At 42.8% G+C, this 8538-nt stretch overlaps 1 long non-coding RNA gene across 1 annotated transcript; it reads left to right on the top strand.

The window, feature by feature from the left end:
• Positions 1–332: 332 nt before the first annotated feature.
• LOC129143564 (uncharacterized) lies at positions 333–6509 on the top strand. The gene is made up of 2 exons (XR_008547188.2): positions 333–412; positions 5656–6509. It is a non-coding gene; the product is annotated as an uncharacterized LOC129143564 (long non-coding RNA).
• Positions 6510–8538: the final 2029 nt, after the last annotated feature.

Here is an 8538-nt window from a genome sequence, read left to right as displayed (position 1 = left end):
GCTGCAGCCTGCGCGCTAATTATAGACGTGAATGGAAAGCGGCCGCTTTTGAATGATCGCGTTGCTCGAGCTGCCGTTGGAAGCTTAGAAGCAGGTGCTACCGTGCTAGATACAAAGCGATCTATTTAAAAGCCCTCTGTCACGCACGCACACTTACTGACGAATCCTCTGGCTCTCTCCTACCACCGCCCGGTGGCGGATTCCGGAATTGGTTCAAAAGGCCTTGATCCCGAACACCCAGGACAGAGACAGAGTACTTTTCCTACCTCTTTCGCCTGCATCCTTAGAAAACTCCCGTGGATGAGAAGATCCCCAGGCCTTTACAAGCTGTTGTTTTACAAAAGGAGAAACTGAGGCAGGAAGAGGCGGTGGATGTGCACCAGGGCACGTGGTGCGTCGGTGCATAGCTGAGGTAAACTTCTGGTCTCCTGACAGCCTCTCCATTTGCCTTACCGGGTTGGAACCTGAAGCAAGTCTCACTTTAACGCCGTTAATTTCCAGGCATGGATCTTTAGCCAATAATGAGCATCCGCCTCCTTTCCTGGTTCAGCGCCTGCTCCCTCCAGTCCCCACCCCCACCCCACTCCCACACGGAAAACTTGCTAATGCTGGCTGATTCTCATTGCTGGGTTTACTAGTTCAGGCCTGGAAACTGGGTAACCTCAATAACTATGACCATTTCAGTATGTGTGAGTCAGTCTAATGTGCCCTCCCTCAGCATAATCCTGTCACGAGGAACGACGCAGGGGGCAAAACCTAGACTTTTCCTTCCCATCAGCATCTTGGCTGCACCTAGTGCTCACAGCCAAGCGTGTTAATGCACATGATGGCCTAATCCAGTCCATACGAGCACAGTGAAAATTCTTATGCCCATTTTATGGAATCCCTGTAGAAATGGAGTCTTGGAGGGAGGAAGTGACTTGCTCACAGTCATCTGCTGATGAGTGGTCGACTTGAGAGCCAAAACCAAGTTCTCTACCCTCGATGTGGGCTATGTCCAGTATTCATGCTTTGGCCTGCAAGGGGGAGCAGCAATCCACTTAGCAATAAAGAGGGATAACCCTACGTTCCCTCAGACACCTGGAGTGTCCTGAGGATCTCCACTCTGACCATTGGCCTTTTCTGCCTGTGGGTCTGGGCCACTCCCACGCTAATCCACAGTATTAAACTGGGCATGGAGAGCTGCTGTCTTCTCTAGAAACCGAAATCTCCAAGTCCAGTATCTACATTCAGCTTCCAATAACAAGGCCAATCCTACTTACCACCTGGACCCATCTATGTCTCCCCACCTTTGCTGACTGCTTTGGACTTAACTCTGCCTGTGTCTCTCTTGGCTATTCCTGTAACCTCAAGATCTCCACCAGGGCAGATGGATAAAGAGGCAGCATCCAGTAACATGCTGAAAAAAGAAGGGAGAGGGAATAGGTGTGGATGACAGAATATTTTAGTTGTTTTTTATTTACCTCTTGGAAGCAAAGACTGTATCTTAGTCTTTGTAAGTCCTCCTTCTTCCCAACATATACAAGGTCCAGCCCGCCCAATGCACCGAGCATAGCAGACAACCAGAAATGTTAAAGAGTCATAAAACTTTCACATGGCTGTGGAAAATTGTATATACCTAGGTTGGTCACAGTCATGTTTCTCTGATAACAAAGATAGGTAGTTTTACAATACTGACAAATTACTTAAGCTTTCTAGGTCTCAGTTTTCTCATCTGTAAAATGGGCATAATTGTACCTCAAAGAAGCAGTACTGGCAGTGCTGAGCCAGGAAAAAAGCAAAACGTTCGCATGTGAATGGTTGTATCTACAATCAGGCTACTTAATTTGGAATCTGAATTCAGCTATGAGTCTAGCACTATGACTAGTGTCAGCACTCAGTAGTTCTTCTCACACAGGGTTGTTCTAGGAATTAAGCTGGATAACATATATGAGCACTCTTTGTACAGTGATATAAGATTGTTCACATACTTTATTATTAATAAATAAAGTTGCACAGGGTTACACAGCTAACATACAGTAGAACTGGGATTTAAATCCAGATATGCTCCTGTCTCTGTCCTAGGTCTCCAGTCTCAAGTGCATAACAATAGTCATCATTACTGAGCACTTATTCAATAATATGGTTTTGCATTAACTGTGTCTGCTTCTATTTGAGATGCAGAAATAATAGACATGCCTTTAGGTTGGAGATAAGTAGGTAAGGGCCTAGGACAGATACACAAGTAACTATGTAATACCAGTCAGTGGATGATGAGCGCTCTGATTAGCACAATAAACCAAATGCCATGAACACCAGGGAAGAACAAGCAGATACTCCCCAAGGTGGGGAGAAGGGTTCAGGATGGCTGCAGTGAGGGTAAAGGAGCATGAACAGACCCTGGAAGAATTGGTAGCATTTGGACAAGTGGAGGCAGAGGTGAGGGAAGTTCCTGATAAAGGGATCAGCAAGAGCAAAGACCCAAAAGCAGGAAAAGAAAGGGAGGATTTAGAGAACAGCAAGCTTGCCAGCATTCAGAGAACATAGTGCCGGCAGAGAATGAGCAGGGGCAGAATGAGAGAGCACACTGGGAGCTAAGCAAGGAGACCAGGTGTCCCAGGGAGCCAGGGCAAGCTCAGCAGGGCCAGGTGAGTCTCTCTGATGACATGGAGGGCAGGTGTGCTACAGTCTCAGGATGATAATGAGTGGAGAAATTTTGCTCTGGGGCCAGATATGAGGCAGCAGAAGCTAGGGTAGCTTCATAGCTCCTTTGTAGCACCTCCTAGATGTTGTATTTGTATATTTACTTGTGTTTCATCTTTTACGTTGGCCTATAATCTCCATGAGAGATGGGAACAGGAGGCTTTCCTTTCTTACTTGTCCCAGGGCTTACCACAGTGACATCCATAGTAGGCGCTCGATAAAGACTTGATGAGCAAGTGAATGCTTCTTTGACCCCAAGGCCAAGAGGACCACCACAGTGATCCAAACGTGGACAAAGGTTTCTCCAAGAAGGTTGTTCCTACCTTTAACTTCAGTAAACAGGTAGCCCAGGGTGGTGTAGAAGAGTTTAAAATTCACTGAGCAGGAGTGCAGGACTTCTTTCATGATCCCTCAAATATACGTGCTGTAGTTTTAGACAATGAAATCAGAAAGAACTGGGGAGAAAAGAAACAAAAAAAATGAAACCTTGAACTGAAATAAAACCCTTCCTGTAACTCTCTATCTCTTAGTTATTTTAATTATCCATCTTCTGGTTTTAGTCTTCCCTCTCTAAAAAAAAAAAAAACAAACAAAAGAAGGATGAAGGGAAAAGAGAGAGAGAAGAAAAGAAACTTGCCCGAGAGAGCTATGAGTTTAGGCAACTGATTTTGTTGTCTTCTAAAGCCTTCTATGGCCTGGATCCCTTCCCAGCTCAAGTTGGGAAACAGAAAAGAAATCCAATTGGTTTCCGTTGTTAAGGGTTTGGGACAAACTGCTGATAGAAGCTGTGCCAACTGTCCTATCCTGGCCTTCTTTAAAATATGAATGTCGTTGCCTTTTGTCACTCCACTTGGAAAGGCAATTTAGTGCTATGTTTTTTGAACAAGGGGACAGGATTCCAGGGCTGGAACAAACAGAACCTAGAGGTTACCTAATTCCACTCCTTCATGTTATAAAAGAGAAAACTGAGGAAAAAGAGAGAGGAAATGACTTGTTGATGGCTGCCCATCACATAAGTGATGGAGAATGGCAGAAAGGGATGAAGGCTTCTCATTTTAATGTTAGTGCTCTTTCCATACATGATGACAACTTCTTTAAGAGAGAACTCATATTTCTCTGAAAAGAGGGTAGTTTTAGAGAAGCAGATCTGGATTTAAATCCCAGTTCTACTGTACATTAGCTGTGTAACCTGGGGCAAGAACCCAGATCTTCTGCAATAACAATAGTCATCATTACTGAGCATTTATTTTGTGCCAGGCTTAGGACAGCTAAGAAACTGGCCCAAGGCTGTGTAAGTTGCAAGTAGTAGAGCCAGTTTGAACCCAAGTCTGCCTTATTCTAAATCCCATAATATTTTCATAGTAGCACATTTCTTCTGTATGCCTCAGCTTTCTCATCTGTGAAGTAGTTATTTTTAAGAAGGAATAAGATATAAAGTGCCTAGCACAGCACTTGATATACAGTAGGTGCTCCATAAAAATCAGCTACTATTATGTTGAAGGAAACCTTTTGAATGTATTGAGTGTGTTACACCTTAGATCTTACCATTTTGATTATATTACTCCAGAATGTTGCCTATTATCAATCACCATCCTCACACTCATCAATCTCCACCAGCACTGTCTCAGCTTTCCCCGGATGTGTCCTCTCTCGGGGTTACGTTCCAAACATGGAAGATCTAAACAGACAGGTAGGGCAGGATGGGCACTGAACCTCCTTGTTGGTGCTGGAATGCTGAGGCAGACAGGTCAGGTCTGACAAGAGCAGCTATGGCCACTCACAGATCCAGGTGCAGGAGCCAGGTGGGTTGAACTAACTAGGGGCCGATTACAGGGATTTGGGGTGAGTAATGCCTAAGGTGAGCAGGCCACAGCCTCTGAAAGGCCGATTCATAGGAGGAGGGTTCAAGCTACCATTTCTGGCAAAATAAAGACAAGACGTTAGCTAGGAGGAAATAAAACTGGGTAAGTAGATCACCAGAGAAAGAACATAAAAACCAGGATTAAAGCAAAATCCATTTGGAAGGAATTGAGATTATAAGGGATCTGGGACCTCTAAAGATGACAGATGAGTCTTCCTTCGTCTGACTATAAAAAATAATAAATATCATGAAATAGTCTCAGTCATAAATTGCTGTGGATACATTTGTTTGGAGTGAAAGTATAAAAACATTCATGGAGTGATATCCACTAAATTCAGGAGAGTAGACTCCTCTGTTGAGGTTGAGAGTGAAAGAAGGAGGGAGGAAAAAGGAAATGGAAGGTGGAATCTTTTACTTTGTGTGTTACGTTTAATTTCTTTTAAGAAAAAAAGAGATCTGAAGTCAATATGGCAAAATGTTAGCATCTGTGAATTCTGGTGGTGAGTACATGGCATCTGTTATATCTTTTCTGTATGGTTACATATTTAATAATTTAAAATAAAAATATAAAGTCATAAATATATTTAAAATCTAATAAATTTCATTAACACTAATATGTGGCCTCATTGTCGAAAATCTAGGGACTTTATGAATAATAACACAGAAAGATAATGAGTTTTAAATGTTCTGATGTTGGCTAGCTGACCTGATATTTCCTAGATACAACAACAGGCCGTATTCCAAGGGGAATTTATGTAGGATCTTTGTAGTAAGTTAGCATACTGACAGCCCATATATGTGTATTAAGAGAAGAATTTCTGGATTCTTCAAATCACACCATCTGCCCAATCATTCAAAAAATCCGCACTGCTGCCCTCTAACCTGGTTACCCAGAAAGTCCCACTTTAAAATAAGATTCAGGATCTTGTACTTTTATATAAAAAGAAACCCTAAAAATGCTTTTGAACAATCAAAGCTAATGTTACAAAGTCTATAAATTAAAATTTGTTGATGGAAACCCAGCAAGGATATGTAACTAAACAACCACTGAATCTAATTGACCTTTGTAGAACACTCTGCCCAATAACAACAGAATACTCATTCCTTTCCAGGGCACATGGAACATTCACCAAGATAAACCATATGCTGGAACATAAAATTTATGGATGTCGCCCATGAAGCAGAGTCCTTCAGACCCTCAATCAAAAACAAGTCTCATTTTACATTAAATTGGAGGACTATCTGGAGTCTCTGACCACCGTGTGACAGAAAAGAGAGCAGAATTGTTGCATGATGGGTAACACTCATCAGTAATCGCTGTTTGCCAAGCCATCTGGGAGGAGACCAAAGAGCTATAAAATAAGTTCAGGCACGGTGGTTCATGCCTGTAATCCCAGCACTTTGGGAGGCCGAGGTGGGTGAATCACCTGAGGTCAGGAGTTCGAGACCAGCCTGGCCAACATGGTGAAACCCTGTCTCTACTAAAAATACAAAAAAAATAGCTGGGTGTGGTGGTGGGTACCTGTAATCCCAGCTTCTCAGGAGGCTGAGGCAGGAGAACTGCTTGAACCTGGGAGGCAGAAATTGCAGTGTGCCGAGATTGTGCCACTACTCTCCAACCTAGGCAACAGAGTGAATCTACATCTCAAAAAAATAAATAAATAAAAATAAAAAATATATATATAGGTACCAGAGCTGAGAACGTAGCAGCCTGGGACCATGTATTCAGGAGCAAATAACAAGCCCAGAAAATGCCTGGGAGAAGTCTTGTACCAGTCTACTTCATGGTTTAGTAGGAACATCATGGACTCAGCTGACAATGATTTGGGCATGGCCCTGCCACTAACCCACGAGAGGCTGTGGACCAGTCCCTTTCATTTCCCCTTTCTGGGGACCCGCTTCCCCTTGTGCAAAATGGAGTCACTAGAATCTAGTGTCTTGATCTCCAAGATGATTTCCACTTTTACTTTTCTGTGTCTATTTTTGTGTTCCTTCTAACTCCCCTGGGTCTTCAAGGAAAGGATGAATAATTCTTGGTAGTCTTTGTGTTAGAAGGCAGGGGGTGGTCTGAGACCTGCACAGGGCATATTTGCTTATATGGATTGGCTTATATCGCCCCCCAAATCCTGGATATGCTCAGACATATCCCAAAAGGTTCTACAAGGACATATTTACAAACAGCTTCCAAACAGCAGTAAAATGGCAAAACAAGCCTTGCAAGAGAAATTCTGTATACCAGACAATTTAATTCTGAACAATGGACCACATGAGGGTGTATAAATAACTAATTATGCTGGACAACATGAACAGCTTTTTTGGATGATTGCAAAATTGGGGAGGAAGGAAATGTGATGGGTATTTATATATTTGGGCTTCAGTCAAAGATTTCATATTCATTCTTAAGCAATTTGACTTACAAAATTAGCTCAGACTAGAACATGGTCAAACGACTTGAAACTGGAAGAAAGTCTGCTATCCCAGGGGGATGGTTTGTGCCCAAGGATCCAAGGGAATGGAATGGAGTACTGTGTGTGTGCTCCTGCAGCCTCTGCAGGCTGCTCAGTGAGAGGTTTCTTCGTCTTCAGAAGGACCTGCAGAAAAGGAGTAGGGACTGTTTTGGAGCATTTGTAATAAGTGTTCCAATATGAATCCACTTCATCTTGTTATCACACAAGCATACGCTCCTGAACACGCAGGTCCACATTTTTCCTAGGTTCCTCCTATTCCATCAGTACTATGCCAAGCCTTGAAGTGACGGAGACTGGATTTCTGGGAGGTGCATGGGGACACTTGGCTCACCTCTACATCCAGTGCCTGCTACTACTTCTAGTGCCTACATACCAGGTACACAGAAATACTTGTTGAACCAACTAGTTGTTTAACGAAATAAGTAGCAGACTGTCCTTGTGAAAACAGAATCCTTTGTGAACACAGAGGGGACAGAACAGTTCATTCTGACCTTAGGGATTGCAAGGCCCTTTCCTTCTTGCCGCAGGGCCTTCAAACATCTATTTCCCCCTTCCTGCCCTCTGCCTAAATCCTATTCATCTTTATATTGCTTCCAGAGAACCTTCCCTAACTCCAAACCCCTCCTCCTTGTCCTTGCATCATTCTATTTCATGACATCATGTCCTTGCTCTTCAAAATACATAGCACAACTTACTATTAATATCTATTTATGTGTTTATTTGTTGGGAATCTACTCCTACAATAGACTATGAGCAATAATGTCTTTCTTATCCATGGCTATCTCGCCAGTACCTACTATGGTGCCTGATGCCTAGGAGTGCATAGTAAATATTTGTAAGTTGTTTATTGAATAAATGCGTATTATTTACAAAGGAAGTAGAATTTGAGCAGGACCTTGAAAAAGATTTTGACAGAGATATGCAAGAAGAGAATTCAAGGAGGATGGAACAACCTAATCAGAAAAAAAAGAACAGGAAAAGTACACATAGGAGTCATTTGAATGGCCATGAGAATGTCAGTGTTTGCCAGAAATGACATGCTAAGAAACAGCAGTGGGAATCACCCTGATTTTTGCAGAAGATAAATAAAACTACCAGAGCTGAGCCTTAGACAAGTGGCTCAAGAAGTTCCATGAATAATCGATGGTTAAAAAGAGAGACTGGAGAGAAGGATATTATTAGGAGGCTGCTAAAGTGACGCATGCAAAAACCGATGGGGGATCAGACAGAGCAGCTGTGGTGGGAATCGAAAGATCAAAGACTGCAGAATGATTGAATAGAATGCATGCAGGAGAAAAGAGAAGGAGAAATTAGCAATAATCCTCAAGTTTCTACCTGGGAGGGTGGGTGAAGCAGGTGGAGCTGTGAGCAGAGATTGCAAACACAGCAAAAGTCAGAAGACTTTGGGCTGGAAGTAAGAGAGCTTTATATAGACATCTGGTGTTGGAAGTGTTGAAGAGCCACCAGCGAGAGCTATCTGGTAGAAAAAAGAGAGATCTGAACTTAGATGTGGGTTTAAGTAACACC

This window comes from Pan troglodytes, chromosome 2 (assembly GCF_028858775.2).
Source record: "Pan troglodytes isolate AG18354 chromosome 2, NHGRI_mPanTro3-v2.0_pri, whole genome shotgun sequence".
In the NCBI taxonomy this organism is placed as follows: domain Eukaryota; kingdom Metazoa; phylum Chordata; class Mammalia; order Primates; family Hominidae; genus Pan; species Pan troglodytes.
Note: the sequence above shows the minus strand (reverse complement) of the source record. Positions and strands in the feature narration are given on the sequence as shown.